Here is a 20,901-nt window from a genome sequence, read left to right as displayed (position 1 = left end):
TTGACCCTAAATTAACAAAGTTATTGACATTTTCCGAACCCTACCCCATCTTTGTTTTGCATCAAAAACATAGAATCTGGCAAAATTTCATGTCATATATTGCAAAACTGTACAGGATATACAACTAAGACTGCATAATTTATATTCTACACACTTTTTTGTATTAAATCCACCTTCAAACCTTTGGATTAGATGTAGCTCTTGATGTAAAAGTGTTTCAATTCGTCAGCCCGAGTGTTTTAATTTATTTCTCTGTATCACCTGTAATGATCAGAAATGTACTATTAAAATGTTTTCAGATCAGAAGTTCATTGTTAAAAATGTTTTATTTAAGTTAGTTATGCTTACACGTGTTAGCTAGTGTCAAATTGACATGCAGAATTACAATCTTGATTATCAAATATTATTTAATTAAATTGGAGTTCGACAGCTTAGTGGTTAGAGCATTCGCCTCGCAAGCGAGAGGACCTGAGTTCAATTCCTGGCCAGGGTGAAATGTTAGGCAAGTTTCCTTAGTCTACATTCCTCTGTTTACCTAGCAGTAATTAGGAACCAGACTGTTAGTCGAATGGCAGATCGCTTTTCAAGGGGTAATAATCCCTTCAAAAGAAAAAATGTGGTCACTCAATTCACTCAATTTGTGGGACACTGCTGTGTGCAATAGGTTGCCACATTTAGTCCGCAAATATAGTCACTTCACTTTACAGTATATTCTGTGAAGCGCTTTGAGAAGTCTCGATGACGTATTAAAGCGCTATATCAAATGCAAGGATTATTATTATTATTAAATTGAGCTGAATTCCAGAACTTCTATCCAAGTGTAACAAGTTTTACAGGGCAGCTGGTATAACACTAGATAAAATGATATGAGAAAATGTCAATATGCTGTGTATTGTATTATGAAGAGTTAAACTGTTAAGAAAGACATGATTTTTGTCATTGCAGCTGTTGTGTGTTGTGTCGCAAATTAATTCCTGCCGTACAGTCCTGCAGTGTCTTGATCAGAGTTGGCCCAAGGGCCCAAGCTCAACGTGATTAAAACAATCATCAGGAGGGTGAGAAAGCGCTGACATGCACTGATCAGCCTGAGGTAAAGAACCATGATATAATTAAGTATAACTGAGCTACACTTCAGAGTTGGTGTGAGAACGAGTACATAGTTTGCTCCTCCAAGAGGGCAGAACTCCCACATTTGCTGTAAGATTGAAACCAAGATTGTCCAAGCCGAGTGTCCAAGATTCAAGAAATATCAGAAGAGGAAAGAGGAAGGCATCGATGATACAAGACCACAGTTGCAAGAGATTAAAGTCCACTATTATCAGTGTCCTCAAAACAAAACAAGAGAATTTTGCTGCCTATCAACTTTGATATTATCACCACTATGATGTACTTTATGTGAGCATAAAAGCGTAATTTAGGCTATTGGAACCCTGCTTAATGTAACTCTGTTCATTGAATCAATGCAAAACCATTATGTTGTTTTATGTTGGTAATTAATGAGTTGTTAAACATAGAATACAAGTGACTTTGGTTCCTCAGGTTCCTGACTATGGTTTGGCTAAACAGAATAAAATAGTCTTTTCTCAATCTGAACAGGGTTGTTTGGTTCAACTGCTGGCCACACCTTTAAACACAACACATCTATTGTTCCATGTTCTATAATACTATTGCTGAGCTGTGTCTTTATCAGGTAGTAATAATAATGATAATCTTTGTAATTGATATACAGCCTTCTTGCATTGGGAGGACGTTTCAAAGAATGCCAAAACTGTAAAGTGTGTGTTATGTAGGTGAACACTGCAGCCAATGGCCAGCAAACAGCTATGACGTGTAATCCAAAGTAATCCAAATGTCAGTGCTGGAGGAATACTGCAGTGTTTAAGATGCCATTCTTTAGGTGAGATATTAAACTAAGGTCCCGTCTGCCAGTTCAGGTGGATGTTAAAGATCCCATGGCACAATTTTAAACATTTCTCTTGCTGTCCTGTCCAACTATTCTCTAAAATAAAATTAGCCAACATCAACAACAACTTACATTTATGTAACGCCCTTCACATAAGATAATGTCTCGGAATGCTATACATGGTGGGGTTGGATGTCAAACAGGAGAGGAGGGAGGTTGCAATTGAAGATGTTGGTTTTCAGGTGGGATATGAATGTAGAAAATGAGGGAGCGATGCAGAGATACTGAGGCAGGGAATTTGAGAGATTACGGGTGTAGTGACTGAAGGCATGGCTACCTATGGTAGCCCAGAGGGGTCAGGGTTGAACAGAAAGGCCTGGGTTAGCTGAGCGAATGAGTGAGCAGAATTGTACGGTACAAACAGGTCAGAGAAGTGCTTTTAGTGCTCCTTTCACGCCCTAGTAAAGTGGTAGGGCATGAAAGGATTTGTATGTGAGAATGAAGATCTTGATGTCAATCCATTTGTTGACAGGGAACCAGTGGAGCCTGGAGAGGGCTACATGGTGCTATATCAAATGCAAAGATTATTATCAGTTTTATTAATATTTTAACTAGGCTTACAAGACATTCTTCACATAATCTCCTTAAATAAATCACATTTTAATATACTTATATTTTAGGTGTTACATTTGTATTATTACAAGTGAATTATTGAAAATTGTACATTTGTTTTATTAAAACTGGGTTTTGTTCTTATGTTCATAAATGTACATTGTGTATAATGTTATCATTGTGATATTCTATACATATTTTAATAAATTAACTGAAGTGTCAGCCCTAGACAAGATAGCTTGAACCCACATTCTTCTTACTCAAAGGCAAGAGTGCTACCATCTGAGCCAGGCTGACACACCCAACTGAGTTCTGGGCTAACTGAGACAAGGTAAAGTCAAAAGTGAAATACCAGGATAGCTCACTCAAAAAAGCATTCTTGTCTTCATCAATATTACATTTAAATATTTTAAAATCCGAGATTGGTATCACAAAATGTGAAGTGCCAAACTGGAATCAAAGGTATTAATATCTGATGACATACGTATGTATGTACGTAGGTACGTACGTATGTATGTACGTACGTATGTATGCATGTATGTACTAATGAATAAATGAATTAGTTAATCAATTATTTATTTAATTAATTAATCAATTAATTAATTAAATTGCTGTTGCAATTTCTAATGTGTTTTCCATTCTGCTTTCTGTTCTCACCTTCTGGCTAAATATTTGGAGAGTTGGTTTTTTGAAAATACTGAATTCTCTGGATTTGAAAAGGGAATGGTAAAAATCAACTTTGATAATGCTCAATCCTTTCATTATTCTGAATAACCCCCTGAGTGTATCCAGCATTTTAATGAGTAATCTCTCCTGTTTCAACCGAATGCCTAATTTAACTCCAGTATAAAATCTCCACTATTCTTTGGTGCTTCGTTTGTAAAAAATCTGCTTGCAGGCTATACATTATGATTTCAACACAGTCGAATCAAAAAATCTGTGTTATGTTCAAAAAAATATAATGTAATCTGGTGTTGTGAAATGAAAAATCTCATGGGGAAATAAGGTAGTATAGAAAAGAAAATATGTATCTTCTGCAAAACATATGCAAGGCAGTTTGAATCTGCTGAGAATCTTCCACTTGCCAAGTAGGTAACATACAACTTAGCCTAAAAGTGCATTTCACATTTGCGCTATTAACATAATCATCCATCCTGCCTCATTCTTCCAAGTCTCTGTTCTGAGTCTGAAGGCATCATTTTATCTGCCCATCACTTGAGTGCCAAGGCTCCATCTCGCTATTCCCTCTTGGATCAGGGAACCTATCCAACCATACAGAGCTTCCCTTTACTGGATTTAGTTCAGTTGTTGTGGATGATCGCTTTATTTACCTTGGTAACATTTCGACAAGTAGTGTGTCATTGCCCATCACCATTCAGAAAATAGTGAGAGGAACAGTGTCACCGATTCATAGTGAAAACAAGGGAAGCATCACATCATCAAGGAAAAATTGCATGCATTACTAAAATGAACAAGCCTTCTGACAAGATTTGAAATGTGCAAAGTAAATCCTGCTGTGACACTATCACAGTTTTCCCTCATGTTTTCTTTGCTGCAGTCTAAATGGATCATTACATTCAGTGTTTTAAAACTTGAGAGTTTACTAGCCAGATTGTTTGCTTCAATATTACAGATTTAAATCTGTTATTTCAATGGGATTCAAATGCACAATTCTTTCAGAACATTAAGATTTAGTAGATAAATTTATGTTTTCTACTTACATTACAGTGTGAAATCTTGTAGCTCAGTGGTTAGTGCACTCGTCTCGAAAGTGAGAGAGAGATGGGTTTGATTCCCGGCAGGGTGAAACAATGGGCAAGTTTCCTTACTCCACACGACTCTGTTTACCTAGCCGTAAGTAGGAACCCGGTTGTTAGTTGATTGGCGAATCACTTTTTCGGTGGTAATAATTCCTTCATAAAAATAATAAATTGGTCATTCAAACCACGATGGTTTGTGAGACACTGCTGTGTGCAGTTGACAAGGTGCTATATCAAATGCAAGGATTATTATTATAATAGTGTTTCAGGAACAAACTAACAAAATGTAGGATCTTACATTCAACAACAACAACTTGCATTTATTTGGCACCCTTTCATGTGGGATAGTGTTTTGGAGCGCTTAACGGTGGTGGAGCCTGATGCCAAGCAGGAGAGAGGGGGGAGGTGACCATAAGCATGGTCGAACAGGAAAGTCTTCAGGCATGATCTGAAAACGAGGAAGAAGGGGGCAAGATAGAGGGATTGAGGGAGAGTTTCAGAGTGTAGTGGCTGAAACCACAGCTCCGATGGTGGAGTAGAGGTACGAGGGACAAGCAGAAGGCCAGAGCCAGCTGAGCAGAGGCAGCGGGTGGTGGAGTGGGGAGTAAGCAGGTTGGAGAGGTAGAGATATGCCAGGGTATGTAGGGATTTGTATATGAGTGTGAGGAACTTGAAGTAAAAATAAAAATGCTCATTTAGCAGCTTGACGGCTGCATAAGGATCGCTGCAGGTAGAAGGCCAGAGGGAGAGAAGGTCTGAGGATGAGAGGGTGTTTGTGAGGGACTCAGGGAGAAATGTTTTCCAAGGGCGAGAAAATATGGTGGAGATGAGGAAATGGTCAGAAATGGCCTTGTGAGTGATGGACAGATCAACGATGTCAAGGGAATGGGAAGTGATGAGGTCAAGGAGTGGCCATGATTGTGGATCAGGGAGTTTATATGAAAGTTGAGGTTTAGGGAGGAAAGGAAAGCAGCAAAATCAGAGGAGATGTGGCGGGAAGAATTGAGGTAAAGGTTGAAATCGTCCATTATGAGCAGGCATTCAGTACAGAAGCAGAGGGATGAGAGGAGAGAGGAGATATTAGCCCCACCTGCCTGTTCACATGGTCATTAAAAATCCCATGGCACCATTCGAAAAGGGAAGGGTGTCTCTCCCGGTGTCATGCCCAACCAACCCCCAAATAAAATTGATCATTTATTTCAAGGTTGTTTGTGGTCATTGCTGTGCACAACTGGCTGCCCCATTCTCCCACATAACACACAGTTACTGCACTTTACAGTATATCCTGTGAAGCACATTAGGGTGCCCTGCTGACATGAAAGGCACGATACCGTAAGGATTATTATTATCAAGAGGAAGCGCACTCAACAGTACAATGGTGGTAAAACATTTTGTTTTATTATGATTAATAATAAAATGGTGGATTGCCAAAAGAAAATATTGTTTAATAAATCATTGTTACTTTATCCAGGTTTTTTCCTTTTTTTTAATAAAAACAAAGAAAAATCCAATTAAGTATAAGCCAAAACCAGACCAATTCTATACACCCACTCCCCCCCCCCCCACACACCCACAACACTGAAGACAGTGAAATCATATAAGTACAAGTACCAGATATTCTGCAAGTACAAAATTGTATTCATATCCACTCCCAGAAGCATTTTGCCCTGAATATTTGCCCTTCACTGCATATTCCTTCTTCAATATATTGTATGTTGCTGTATGACTGTTCCTAGTGGCTATATTTATGTGAACTGAAGTGGGAGGCAAATTTTTATTAATATTTAAATGAGCAATAGGCACAAAAGACAGATATGCATTATGCACTCCTACGCGTACTGCCCCTCCTGCACAGGTAGGTCCAGCAGACTTGACTGCTGCTGAATGAACAAAAGTTTTCCATGATCTCTGAACCCCTCCCTACTTCAAGTGAAATCAAGAAGATACTCTATGGCATTATGCCAGTAACATTTTGGTGTTTGATGGGGGAGGGGGTTTAACACTAAAAGAAAACCCTAAGGAATTTGATATGTACGGTAATTTATTCCCTCAAATTCTATTACTTTTGAATGGTGACAGAATTTGCAACTATTATCCTTGCTAATAATAATCTTTACATTTAATATAGAGCCTTATCACTTTGTCAGAACATCTCAAATGCTTCACAGGATAATATGTTTGTAGGTGAACATGATTTGCACACAGCAATATCCCACAAACAGTAGACGATGGCGTGGCATTTCGACCCTGTAGTTTGTTACCAAATTGTAGTTTGTTGTTAGAATAACATCATTTTTAACATGAAATAAAGAAATTTCAACCAAGAAATGACACTAGAAGCAGAAATGTGCAGTAATGCATTTTTTAAAGAAACCCATATTGCAGTATTTTTCTCTAAACCTTACCAAGTTTCCAGTAACAGAGGTTTTCACAGTAGGAATTCAATCTATTTCAAAAATCTTTGATCCTAGATCTAAGAATACTTATTATTTTAGCTCAAACAACCAGCAATTTCAGGGAAATATGTATTTCCCTGAAATTACTGGTATAATGATTACTGGTATATTGATCCCATGTAACTAAAATAGTTACTCGTACCACAATTTTTAAAGTAATAAAATCTATTCATTATTTATATATGTTTTTTTTATCATCTTTCATTCTTTCTCTCTTCCCTCTTCTTTCTCTGTCCTGCATTTAACAACATAAGAATATAAGAATTTGCTAAATGAAAGAAGACCAAGATCCATCCAGTTCACCTTCCACTATCCTGGCAGTCGCATGACATGTCATGTGCCAAACTATATATTATATCCCGAGATATTACTTCCTAACAGAAATCTACCTAATTTGTGCTTGAAGGAATCTACACTTTCTGCTTTATTTTTATTTACTATTAGTCACTTTTTAATTAATGAAACCCAATTTAATGGAAAGCATTTAAAGGCTGTTGTTTTCTGACAATTGATTTGCAATGGTCTAAGATTCAACATCGATCCTTGATGCCGAATCTTCTATCATCATAACATGAATCACTCTTTAAGCGCTCTGAGACGCTACCCTGCGTGGAGGGCGGTATATAAGTGCAAATTGTTGTTGTTGTATGAAAGATTCTGTCAGAAGAATAAAGTAATTGAACAAAAACCCCAAGAGAAATAAGTATCTACTCCAGTAAACCTTTCTGCTGCATGCTAAGAGTTAATATGTTTAAGGCTGATGCTGGAATTCAAGGACAAGGTAATAGCAGATTATTAAATAGTCATGTTTCAGCAAAAGGTGCCCATGTTAAATATCAGATTTCCAGGAAAATCGCAGGAGGAGGTAGACAGTGTGCATATAATGATGGATATGGTATGCAAAGGTCAAATTCTTTTAAAATAGGCAAAGTAACTGGTGTGGACAGCAGGCATCCATGAGCTTAAAAGAGATGGGACTGAGATTAATCAAATTTTAACTTAAGTTTCTGTATTTCTGGGAAAGATTGCCTCACGTTGAAATATGGCAAAAATCATTTCATTATTTAGAAAGAGTGAAGATACATACTTGGCTCTGACTGTATTAACCTCCCCTGCTGCTCACTCCAGCTCAGGGAGCCAGTATGCAATCTCAGCATTTTGTTTGATTCTCAGCTCTCCTTTAAGCTTTTCCAGTCCATTTCTAGTCCTTGACCAACTCTTCATCTCCACTTTATCTGCTGTCCCAACCTCACCCTGATGAAGCTAAATCCATGCCGTAGTCAACTCCAGACTTGATTTCTCCAATGCTCTCCAAGCCAGTTTTTTCAACTCAACTCTCCATAAACCTGTGATCATCCAGAACTCATATACTTCCTGATACCAAGCTCCACAAACCATCCTTGTCTGGCTCCCTATTCCCCAGACGATTGACTTTGGATCCTCGTTCTAACATTAAATGCTTCCACACTGTCTCTTGCCTCTCTGTGATCTCCTACAGTCCTACTCACGAGCCACTCACTCCACTCTGCTAATTCATTTTATCTCCCCGACCCCCTTCACCCTACCCTTGATGGATGAGCTTTCAGCCACTTTGCCTCTGCTCTCTCCAACTCCCTTTCTAAATTTTTCAGTATCACACCCACCTTTCTTGCTTTCAAACCCTTCTAAAAACCTACCTCTTTGATTGTGTTTGGTTTCCCCTACCTCTCTGTTTCCCATTTCTCCCACAAAATACACAGTCAATTCACTTTATAGTATATTCTGTGAAATGTTTTGAGATGTCTCAAAGATGTGATAAGGTGCTATTTTAAATGCAAGGATTGTTATTATTATTCTGCTTGGGCTCCTGCTCCCTTTCTTTGAAGTGCTTTTATATGCTTTCCTATGTTGAATGGTGCTATATAGTGCAAGTTGTTGTTTTACATCAAAGGTAGGTAAAATCTATGAAATGATTTTAAGGAACCTAGTAAAATATCTGGAAAGCAGAGCTTGTTAAAAGAGAGTCAACAAGGATTGGAAAGGAAGTCATGAAAGTCAAGTTTAGCTAACCTACCGGTATGCTCAAAGATATTACTGACATAGCAGACAAGGGAATGTAGTTGATGTACCTGGTATTTCAAAAAGTGTTTGAAAATATTCTATTAATGATAAATGTAAGGAGTTTCAGAATAGGGAGCAAGGCAGCGTGGAGAGTTCTTGAATTGAAGGTAATCCTTTTCTGCTGAGGCATATATGTACATTCTCAATGGGTATGCAGAAGATATGTGATTGAAGTCAATATCAGTCAAAACATTGAGGAGAATAAAGTAATTGGCAAAAAAGTCAATTGCTGCTTCAAGGATTGACATTAATAAGCTGATATAATGAGCTGTCCTCTTGCTCAATGCATTGGTGACAACAGAAAGCACTTTGGAATACCTGCCGGCTGACTGATATCCATAGTTTTTCAGTTTAACAGGTCCCACGATGCTGGTATCACAAGGTAGGAACAATCACCTCATTGGTATTGATAGCTTGTGAAAGCATACTTTTCAGTCATGCTTTTAACTCTTCACATGGGTCATAAAATAATAATAATATTGCATTTGAAATATTTCCTTTTTGTATCTAAATTTAAGCAATGAGTAGTACTATTGTAAGATAGTACTATCAAATGCAAGGATTAATATTATTGTTTGACAGAAATAATGGAATGAAAATGATAACATGTAATGTCTTAGTTATCACTGGTGATAATTGTCACAAGGGTGATAAATGTGTTCAACAAGGCTGGTGAAGAAACGTACAGAGAATATAGCAAGAACTTCTTCACTCAGAGGGTTGTGAGAATGTGGAACTCACTACCTGAAAGAGTAGTTGAAGCAGATGGTATGCATGCACTGAAGAGGAAGCTAGATGTAAATATGAGAGAGAAGGGAATAGAGGGGATGGGAGGAGTAAGCAGTGGGTGGAGACTCATATTGTCTTTAAAGACATCATGGACTGGTTGGGCTGAGTGTGCTGTGTCTATCCTGAACATGTAAATTGCTACAGATATTTGAGTACCAAATGAATTTTGCACACAAAATATACAGTCAATGCATCTTACAGTATATTCTCTGTGGCGCTTTGAGACGTCTCAAAGATGTGATAAGGCACTATATCAAATGCAAGGATTATTATTATTATAAACTTAAGCTTCATTATGTGGAATTGTTAGTGGAAAAATATTAGAATTATTACCAGCATTGGTTGCAATAACAACAACAACAACTTGGATTTATATAGCGCCCTCCATGCCGGATGGCATCTCAGAACGCTTTACAGTAACGGATCCCGGGGCCGAGCCAGGGGGAGGGGGAGGAAGGTGACCAAATGCATGGTCGAAAAGAAAGGTCTTCAGTAGGGAGCTGAAAGTAGAAAGAGAGGGGGCGAGGCGAAGGGAGTGAGGAAGGGAATTACAGAACCTCGGGGCATAGTGGCTGAAGGCACGGCCGCCGAGGGTGGAGCGGAGGATGCGGGGGACGAGAAGGAGGCCAGACCCAGAGGAACGAAGGCAATTGCCTCAAAAGGATGTCCTGAAGTTTGTGTGCAGGGTTAAGGTGAGGGAGAGGGTTAGATCCACACTCCCAACTATCCTTCAAATCCCCCATTTGACCTGTCACTCGCTCTGCTTTCTCTTACATCTGCAACATCACCTGCTTCCAGCACTACCTCTCCCTCCAGGCTGCTGAGACACCTTAAACCCATTGAACTACACCAACACCTCAAACCCCTGTAGGCTTGATTCCGATTGGCAGCTGTGTTTGCCACAAAGTACGCAATCACTGCACTTTACTGCCATAAGGTGCTGTATCAAATGCAAGGATTATTATTATAAACGGTGGAAAAATCTTTGTCCTGATTTATTCTATTTGTCTAGTTTCAGTTTCATCAAATGTCCTCTGTAGCCATCTACTTTCAAGGAGGCTCCCACTTCCAGCTATCACTTCTCTTTAGCCCAAATGCACTGCAATGTTTTCGTAGAGGTACAATTGACAAGGTCAGCTGAGCAGGGAACGTACAATTTGCACACCGGGATGTTGTTTCACAGTCTCATACTTAGGAAGGCAAAACATATCAATAACTTCACCATTTTTGTGTTTTCCAATTGTAGTAGTTTAATTTAATAAATTGCTAATGACGAGCAACACTATAATAATAATAATAATCCTTGCATTTAATATAGCCCCTTAACACATGTTTGAGACATCTCAAAGCTCTTCATAGATATACATGGCACAGAATATCAGGATTAAGCAAAAGAGATAAAAGAAAATAAGATAACAGAAAATAAACAAGTAAGGTCTTTCTCAAAACAAAAACAGGTTGATTTTGCTCTCTCTTTCTCTCTCGATGTCCAGACTTACTGACTAAAGTGTATATGTTGCCGTTTTTTTCTCACACAAATTAAATATTTCCAGATGACAGGTTTGAGACTTGCGATCCCTACTCACACTTTGAGCTTTTAACAAACTATTCATCTATTTGACAGGAACAATCATTCTTTAAACTTTAATCCTCATTCAGATGATGAAGGGGGCTGCTCAGCACTTGATATTGTATTTTGATTACAGCCAAAAAATGCAGCAAATACTCTAGTCTCATTTACATTTTGTTTGACATGGAAGTTCAGAAAGCAGCCAAAATAATTGATCTTTTAAAAGTTTGCTGGTCTTTATTCTTCCAGTTATCTTTTATATAATTATATAGCAGTTAAAACCATTTTTAAATCGTCACACACTTGCATTGCAAAGCATCTTTAGAGTGTGGTGTCTGGGAACAAGAAGCCCAAGTGTCACATTGCTACCCAAAAATAGATTAAAGTAGTCCTGCATCGCATAAGAACTCTGTAAATCTGCATCACTCTGGCGAGATTGCAGCCTTCCCAATTACTCTCCTTCTCCCAGAAGTGAAGGTAATTTGTTTCAATGAATTCATAAATTCCCCTTACCTAAAAGTTCTCTGAATCTCTTCGCCAATTATTACCACATAACATTTTCTAAGATTCTGGTTCTCAGTGCTGCATTTGCCATCTATTGAAATATCCATAACATAGACAACATGGTTTGTGCCTCAGCGGAAGCTTTCCAGATAGTGCTTTCTAGATAGAGATAGATAGAGCAAGCTGTGCGTGTTTAACTGGTTAAACTCCAGCAGTATCCTATCGCACACTCTGGGGACTCCAACACCTCCTCTTGTCTACCTATGCTTAATGCACTCTAAAATTAGCTAAGAAGGATGTGTTCCTCGAGGGAGAGTGTGCACATCCATTCTAGACACAGGGAAATGTTCATGTGAAAAATGGTGTTTCCGCATTTTTCAGACACCTGCCTAACCCCCAAAAATCCAGGACATAGACTAGATTCCACTTTACATAATAGCACAAACCTTTATATCATTGCCAATTTCTTCCTCAACCTTATGTTATCTATTGTTCCTCTACATTTCAGCTCATTAGGATAAAGATTAGTGTGTGTAGTGGTTTGATATCAGTATGCCTTTTCATGTTCTGTGCTGAGATAGTGAAGATATCTTCCCTTTTGATACAAACGGATACTCTGCATTTCAGATACTTGGGTTATCTAATTCTAGACTCCTAAATGGCCTAGACTATCAGGCAACACAAACTGCCCCCTAGTCATCCATTCTCACCTTGGATTTATTTTGCTTATCACGATGGATGCAAAAAGGATTATAGTGGTTTATGAAACAGATGTAAGAAGTTTCCTGTTATTTCAAATAATGCCTGAAGTCTTCCCAATGTGGCATATCTGTGGCACGTTTAATTTAATCCTGACACATCAAATGTTCCTCCATTGAACTATTTTCCAATTCAAGCCCTGACTTCATTTTAGGCCCAATAGCACAAGGAATGCTGATATCAAATCCCAGCACATTTCATCAGTGTCTGCATATACAAAGCCATTAATCAACACTTAGCAGTTTTAATAAACAAAAGTGAAAATAAACAAGCCTACAGGCTACATTAGTTGATCTAAGCAGTGGGTACTATCACTGTGTCCCTGAGTAAAAAGGGAAAACACTTAGACAAGGGAAATGACCATTAGTATAAGAGATATAACTGTAGATATTGGATTAGACCTTTTGAACGACCCTCAACCTCTCCGCCCCACCATCAGAGGTCATGCTTTCAATCACTTTACCCTGAACCTCTGGAACCCACTACTCCAATCCCTCTGTTTTGTTCCCTCTTTACCCGTCTTCAGATCACAGCTGAAGACTTTTTTCATCAACTGACAACTGTGCCCACAGTTGTCTCATAGACTCGGCGTCAAACTATGCCATTATTAAGCGCCACTCTATATGAAGGCTGCTATTGTAAATGCAAGTTATTGTTATTGTTGTAATCCAACTCTTACTGTCAAGGCTCACGCATGAATGGACACTAGAGGGAAGCACTGAAGGAACAACAGCTCCAGTGAAATCATACAGTTTCTGTCACTGTTTTCAGGAAAAAAGGGAAATTAAGGAAATAAAACTGAAAAGAAGGTTGAAACCAACATTTGTAGATTTAATGTACCTGTTAGTTTGAACTAGAAAAACCTCATATGTGGGATCTACTTTGCAGGAATTTATAAAAGTATTTCCAAATGTTGAATCGTACACCCCCAGATGTGTCTCAATGTCATCATAATTATAATCCTTGCACTTTGAAATTATGCTTAATCACTTTGTTTAAACATCTCAAAGCATTCACGGGTTACTGTAAAATGTAGTGACCATGTATTTGTGGGGAAAGGTGGCAACCAATTTGAGTACAATGTTGTCTCACAAACAGCCATGAAGTGAATGACCAATTTTTATCCTATCTTTCAGAACTCTACTTGACCATCAGTTTCATTTTTGACTCATGTGAAATTGCAGCCAAAAGAGGCTTCTGCTAGACAACAGAGAGTGAAGGAGACCAGAAGCAAGGGACGGATCATCTGTTGGGTGATAAACTCTTTCTAAACTGTATCCAAATATTGGACTGATTTAGTCTCAATGGCAAGTTGATTTGTTGATGATAAAATAATTGTTTTTCATGAAGATAAAACTGAATATTAAGAGTGGAGAGTTTGACACTTGCTGTTCTTACAGGAGACTGGAAGAAAAGGGATTATGCTCCAACAATAGCTTAAAATGGTGGGTAGGAATTTTCATCTATCTTCCCACCTTATCCTTGAGGAATTGAAAAGAACATATGCAATCTGAAAAAAGTTGAAGAATGTAAAATACATATAGCACTCTGAGATGCTATCCCATGAGAAAAGCTCTATATAATACGTGTGGTATTGATTAATGTATTCCGTTCCTCAATTTTCCTGCTGAGTAGAATCAACAGCAAATAAAATCACCACAATAAAATGTCTCAAAATGTTTTGCAGTTAATTACTTTCAAGTCTAACAATGTTTTTGTAGGCAAACATGGCATCCAATTTGCACACAGCAAGATCCCACAAACAACCAGGAGTGAGTCACCAATTTATTTGTACATTGTTGTGTCAGGACATCTCGAGAAACTCCCTATTTTTTTCAAATAATGCAATAGCATCTAGAATGTTGGCTTGTACAGGCAGATGGAAACTTGATTTAATATCTCACATGAATGACAACAACTCTGATAAACTCAAGCTCCACCAAGACTACAATGAATGGTCAGCATAAACTCAAGTATTAACAAGGATTTTTAACCCATACCTTCTTACCCAGAGTGTTACCAATGAGCCAGGTTTACACACATGATAAGTGAGGAGCTTATTGTGGTAGAAAAGAATACATTAAGAAAGAGAACAGAGGCCTGGTGTGACCCTGCTGGAAAAACAATCAAAGAAGGAATCGGCAACATGCAGTAGTTTAAGAAGAAACTAGGAGACCATAAACATAACTCCCTTCGGCCCATCCGATCTCATCCTTCCAGAACACTCACCCTAACATTCCCCTATCAAAGCATCAAGCTGTTTTTTAAATGAGTATACTGTCCTGGCCTCAATCACTCTTACTGACAACCTGTTCCAGTCATTGATTATTCTCTGAGTAAAGAAAAACTTCCTAGTGTCTGTTCTGAAATTGCCCTTTACAACTCTAACGTCCTCTTGTTCTACTGGCTTGGTGCATCCTAAAGTATTAATCTTAAAAGTGCACCATGTTGGACATAGTCAAAATAATTTGGAGAGTTTCAAGGAAATGACAAGTGAATCTCTAAAGTGTTCAAGAGTAAGATAACAAAGGCAAGAAGAGCAGCCTTGGTAAATATTATACTGACAATTATGGATAAGACCGCAATGTCCGAGGTGAAGGATACGTTTACACTAGATGGCCACTAACTTTAAACAGTACAAATAAAAAGACCATAAGACCTAAGATGATCACAAGCAAATTTTCCAAAGAGCCAAAATATCTAATCAATCAAATAATCAAAATATATTCTTATATTACCCTTTGCTACAAAGCTAAAAACACAATTTTAATTGAACATTAAATAATTTAACCATAATGGGGTCAAACGTGTGGTATTGATGAATGTATCCCATTCCTCAATTTTCCTGCTGATAATTATGGAATACATGTAGGGATACCACACTTTTACTCCCATTATTACAACCATCCTGTCCTTTCTTTTCCCCATTCACTAAGTGGAGTCCTGTAGCTCAGTGGTTAGAGCTCTCGCTTTGCAAGCGAGAGATCTGAGTTCAATTCCAGGCAGGGCGAAACCTTGGGCAAGTTTCCTTACTCCACACGCCTAATAATAATCCCTCCAAACCAAAACAATAATAAATTGGTCATTTTCAATCTACGACTGTTTGTGGGACATTGCTGTGCGCAATTGGCTGCCGCGTTCGCCCACAAAATACAGTCAATTCACTTTACAGTCTATTCTGTGAAGCGCTTTGGGACGTCCTCCCGACGTGAAAAGCGCTATATCAAATGCAAGGATTATTATTATTATTATTATTTTGCAATCTCACATTTTCCTTTGAAAAGTTTAATTCAACTTTTGTTTCTACTTAATCTACCATTCTTCAAACCCAAATAGTTGCTGATTTATGTAGCTACATTTTTTTGTGTTTTACATGCCCACAACAATGAGTATTCTACAGAGCAATAATGTGCCAAGATGAATTAACTCATCCATGGCATCTAAAAGGTTAAAATAATTAGACTAATAAACCTTACATTTCATATATTGAATTTTCTCAAGTTGTTGAGAAGTAGAAGTTTGCCCATCATCCAGAGTATATTATAACAACATGTTTGTGCTTTTAATTTCTTGAAAATTGAAAAATATCAAGTTTAGTAATTGAGTTCCTAAAGATTTTATTTGTTACATTATTGGCTATTTCACACTTCCCTAACAGCACAACACCATCTGTCTCCAACCTCAATTTGAACAGATCTGGCATCTTCCCATTGCTGAGTGGGCTGAGTGAGTGTATTATGCCTGTGTTGTCCTGTGTGGGGTGATATTACTGCACATTTATTGTTGATCACAGTATCATACAACTTACACTTATCCAACACTTACAGTGATTAATGGTATGATGTGTTTTCCTATGAGCTTTATGTAAGTTGTACTGGAATGTAGTATATCATCTAACGCAATTACATTTACTTAAAGAGATGGAACTGCCTAACTAAGAGGATTATTTTCCACATTAAATAACCTCAAGATCTGTGTCCTATTTGTCTGAAGTTGAATTAAGTATTGCCATGGTAACAATCATTGGCATGATGCCAGGAAGCTTGAGGGAGTTCCTAGTACCCTCCATCCACTTAGTGAGGGCTCTTGCCAGACTGCACTGGCCGCTTATCCCAGAGAGGATCAATTTCAAGATCCTCACCCTTGTATTCAAGTCCCTCACTCCTCTGCACCCCCCTACCTCTCTGACCTCCTCTCTCCTCAAAACAGTGCCCGTTGCCTTCGTTCCTCCGGGTCTGGCCTCCTCCTCGTCCCCCGAGTCCTCCGCTCCACCCTCTGCAGCCGTGCCTTCAGCCACTATGCTCCAAGGCTCTGGAACTGCCTTCCTCACTCCCTTCGTCTCTCTCCCTCCCTTCCCATTTTCAGGTCTCTGCTGAAGACCTTTCTTTTCGACCGCGCCCTTGGTCACCTTCCTTGCCCTCCCCCTGGCTCGGTCCGGGATCCGTTACTGTAAAGCGCTCTGAGATGCCGTACGTGGAGGGCGCTATATAAATCCAAGTTGTTGTTGTTATTATTGTTGTTCAAGCTTGCATTTGTCGGATGTCAAATGACCAACAAGTGATTATCCTTGGGGGCAGGTAAGGGGGTCTCCTTGGAGCTAAACTGGCTCCAACGTGACATTCTTGGCAACAAAATGGCAGAATTTAGTTCAACTCTCTATGGCAGTTTCAGTAATCCAATTCCAGAACCAGGTGGATCTGTATTAGTCCATTGGAAGCACTTGGAGGGACAAACTGGGTTTGGGATTCTTCCCATTCAGCTCCTGTTAACCCTGCAAATTAAAGCCTTAACAGACAGACCGGCAGATAGACTTAACAGATAGACTGAACAAGCTTGTCAAACAATACTTTCAAAGGCAAGCTACATGGTTAAACTTCAGCTGTACCCCATTGCAGACTCGAGGGTACCCAAGCCTCGACTCTTAACAACTGCATCTAATACTCTCTGGAATTATTAGACAGGGTGCATTCTCCAATAAGAGAGGGTGCATTCCAATCCAAACATGGGAATTTCCATGTGAAAGTTAGATGTATGGAATTCTTTGTCTGGTTTGTATACTGTTAAGCACAGTGACGGGTTTCTGCATGTATCACACACCTGGCTGATCAAATAAAAATGTCACAATATCTTTCGTGAATCAAATTGGGGGTGGCGGGGGGAGGAATATGCACATTTGTCAATGATGCGAAACATTCTTAATTTTTAATCAGCTGGGTGTCTGAGACATGTGGAGGAGAGGAGAAAGATGCAGACAAGCACATTTAATCTATCTTGGTCACAAGAAGCCCATGACCTCCTCACATTTGGCATCAGAAGAAAGGTTAGAGATGGGGCTAGGAAGAATGGAGGAGGTAATTTGTGGAAAGATGAACTTGGGGTTGTCTTCGGTCTTCAGCATGATCCTGGAGTAAAAGGAAGTTTTGGCATTGGAGTGGGAGACATGGTAAGATTGGAAGTGATCACCAGATCCGGTGGTGGAATTGTGGAACGCGATTTGTTCCATCTGCATTCAAGTGTGTGGGATTTGGATTTGAGGGAGGTGACATGGCTAATTATGGCTTTTGCTGGCTATTTGTAGTGTGTACTGTTTGCTCAAGTGCAGATGGCACAAAACTGGCCTCACGGTTCACCGCCAACTGTGGCTCGAGCACCTTCATACTTACCGCCGCTCCCTCTCTCAAACCAAAACCACCTTCTAGTCACAGATCATTCTCGAGGCCAAATTCAAACCCAAAATCCTGTTCTCCATGACCAGCCATCTCCTCCCCGCCCCTTCTCAAGCATCCCTGATCCTCACTTCCGATGCCAAGTGCAAAGAGGTCCTAGACTTCTTTATCTCTAAGATAGATAACATGCCCCTAGCTGCCTCCTCATCCTCCCCCCTCCAACCCCATGTCGTCTACCAGCCTGCCCATGCCTCCTTCATCACCCTCTCCTCCTACCATGGCTCCTACCACAGCTCCCACCCTACACTCCTTTGCCCCATCTCTCCCTCCCTTTCCCCCACCATCATCCATCTGCTGCCTCGACCCCCTCCCCACCCAGCTTCTGGTCACTTAACTCCCCCTCCTCTACCCTCTGCTGGTTGACACAACAATAATAATAATACTTGCATTTGATATAGCGCTTTTCACGTCTTCTCAACGTCTCAAAGCGCTTCACACAATATACTGTAAAGTGAATTGACTGTATATTTGTGGGCAAAACGCAGCAGCCAATTGCGCACAGCAGTGTCCCACAAACATTCGTGGATTGAACAGTTGTGGATTATCGTTTTCTTTCTTGAGGGATTATTATCAGGCAGTCAATCAACCATTCCTCTCCTCAGGCTATGTTCCACACCCCTTCAAAACCACTGTCATCACTCCTCTTCTTAAAAAATTACCCTCGGTCACTCCAAACTCACAAACTTCAGACCCATCTTCAGTTTTGGAACATGTCATTGCAAATCAACTTTGCTCACACCTCTCCCTCCACTCCCTACTCAAACCCTTCAGTCATGTTTTCACCCTGCCCACAGTGCAGAGACAGCCTTGTCAAAGTAACAAATTACATCCTCTCTCTCTGTGACCAGGGCTCCCTCTGCCTCCTCATTCGACACAGTGAACTATGCCATCCTCCTCCACTGCCTCTCCTCCCTCATCCAGCTTAGTTGGACCATGCTCACATGGTTTGTTTCCGACTTAACAAATCGCCAGCAATACATCTCGGTAAAGTGTTTTCTTCCTGCCTCCGCCGGTCACCTGGGGTTACCCAAGGCTCCATCCTTGGCCTCCTTCTTCTCCTCATCTACATGCTCCTTCTCAGCAATGTCATCTGCAGACACGGGGTCAACTTTTCACATGTATGCGGATGACACTTAAATCTACTTCTCCTCCTCCAGCTGCGACTCCCCGTCCGCTGATGTCCTGTCAGCTTGTTTAATAGATGTCAAGGCCTGGATGAGCGCAAACTTCCTGCAGCTGAATGTCAGAAAAATGGAAGCCATTTTGTTTGGCTCCTGTCAACGTCTTCTCTCCTGCGGGTCTGAACTCCTCAACCTCCTTGGGCTCTGCCTCAGATTCACAAAGCCATATGAAACTTAGCTGTCGGGTTCAATCCCATCTTTCCTTTCTACCCCACATCCGTTCCCTGACCAGGACCATTTTTTTCCACCTCTGCCACATTGCCCACCTCCATCCATACCTCACAACCAATGCAGCCAAAATGCTTGTCCACGTCTTTCTTCACCTCCCGACTGGATTATTCCAATGCCCTCCCCTTTGGTCTCCCCAGCTCCACCATACACAAATTCAATTAATTCAAAATGCCGCCGCCGTCTGGTTACTTACCTGCACAAAACTCCGCAACCCCATCACACCAGTCCTTGCCAGGCTCCACTGACTCCCAATTGTTGAATGGATTGACTTCAAGATCCTCTCACTTGTTTTCAAATCCCTTTGCATTCGCCTACCTATTAGATCTGCTTACTCCCCATTCCACCGTCCCCTGCCTCTGCTTGGCTGGCTCCGGCCTCCTGTTTGTTCCTCGTCCCCTCTGGTCCACCTTCAGTTGCAGTGCCTTCAGCCACTACGTCCCAAAACTCTGGAACTCTCTCACTCAATCCCTCCACCTTGCCCCCTCCTTCCCACCTTCAAATCCCACCTAAAGACCTTCCTTTTTGATCGTGCTTACGGTCCTTCCCCCTCCCTCTCCTCCTGACTCCTTGTCAGACTGCACCACTGTCAAACTCCCTGGGACGCTACCCTGTGTGAAAGGCGCTATATAAATGCGAGTTGTTGTTGTATACAGTGGATTTATTTCACTAGAGATACTTTATTGACATCTATCATCTACTTAATATAATGCTGAAATTCCCTTCCATGAATACATCAGCACCACTGGTGCCACATGTGAATGTGACTGCCTGAATCAATTCTGATACTGCAGGCTCCATGCAGACATCAGGGACCTGACATCTCTCACATTCTCAAACCTGCGATCTTTGCCTTTATTTTAAGAACAAAATGGAAAACAGTCTTAAAATCAGTTTAATTTGGAAATCAATTTTTCACAGAGTAAACTGGCTTCCAAAGTAACACTAAATGTAAGAAATTCTGAAGTAGACTTAATTTAAAAAAATGGGCTTAAGGCTAAGATGTTGAGAATGCTGTACCCCAAAACTGGATCAGCAGATCATAAAGATGCCAATTGAAATGGAACCATGGGGAGTTGCTTGCTGCAGGGACCTGGTAGCTGATGTTTTCTATTGGCATTTTCCTTTTATTTTTATTGAAATTACATTCATTATTTGTGAGCTATATTGAAGCCATCATTCAATATCTCAGACAATTATCAGAATCCCTTTGGAACCAGTCCTTCAGTTCGTCTCCACATTTAACTGGGTGAGTGGGGCATGTTAATTTGCCATTACTTGAAAGGCTGTTTTGTAACACATCATTTCATTCC

This window comes from Callorhinchus milii, unplaced genomic scaffold (assembly GCF_018977255.1).
Source record: "Callorhinchus milii isolate IMCB2004 unplaced genomic scaffold, IMCB_Cmil_1.0 Scaffold2, whole genome shotgun sequence".
NCBI classification, from domain to species: Eukaryota; Metazoa; Chordata; class Chondrichthyes; order Chimaeriformes; family Callorhinchidae; genus Callorhinchus; species Callorhinchus milii.
The sequence above is the reverse complement of the archived record's forward strand: the minus strand, read 5'-3'. Positions refer to the sequence as shown.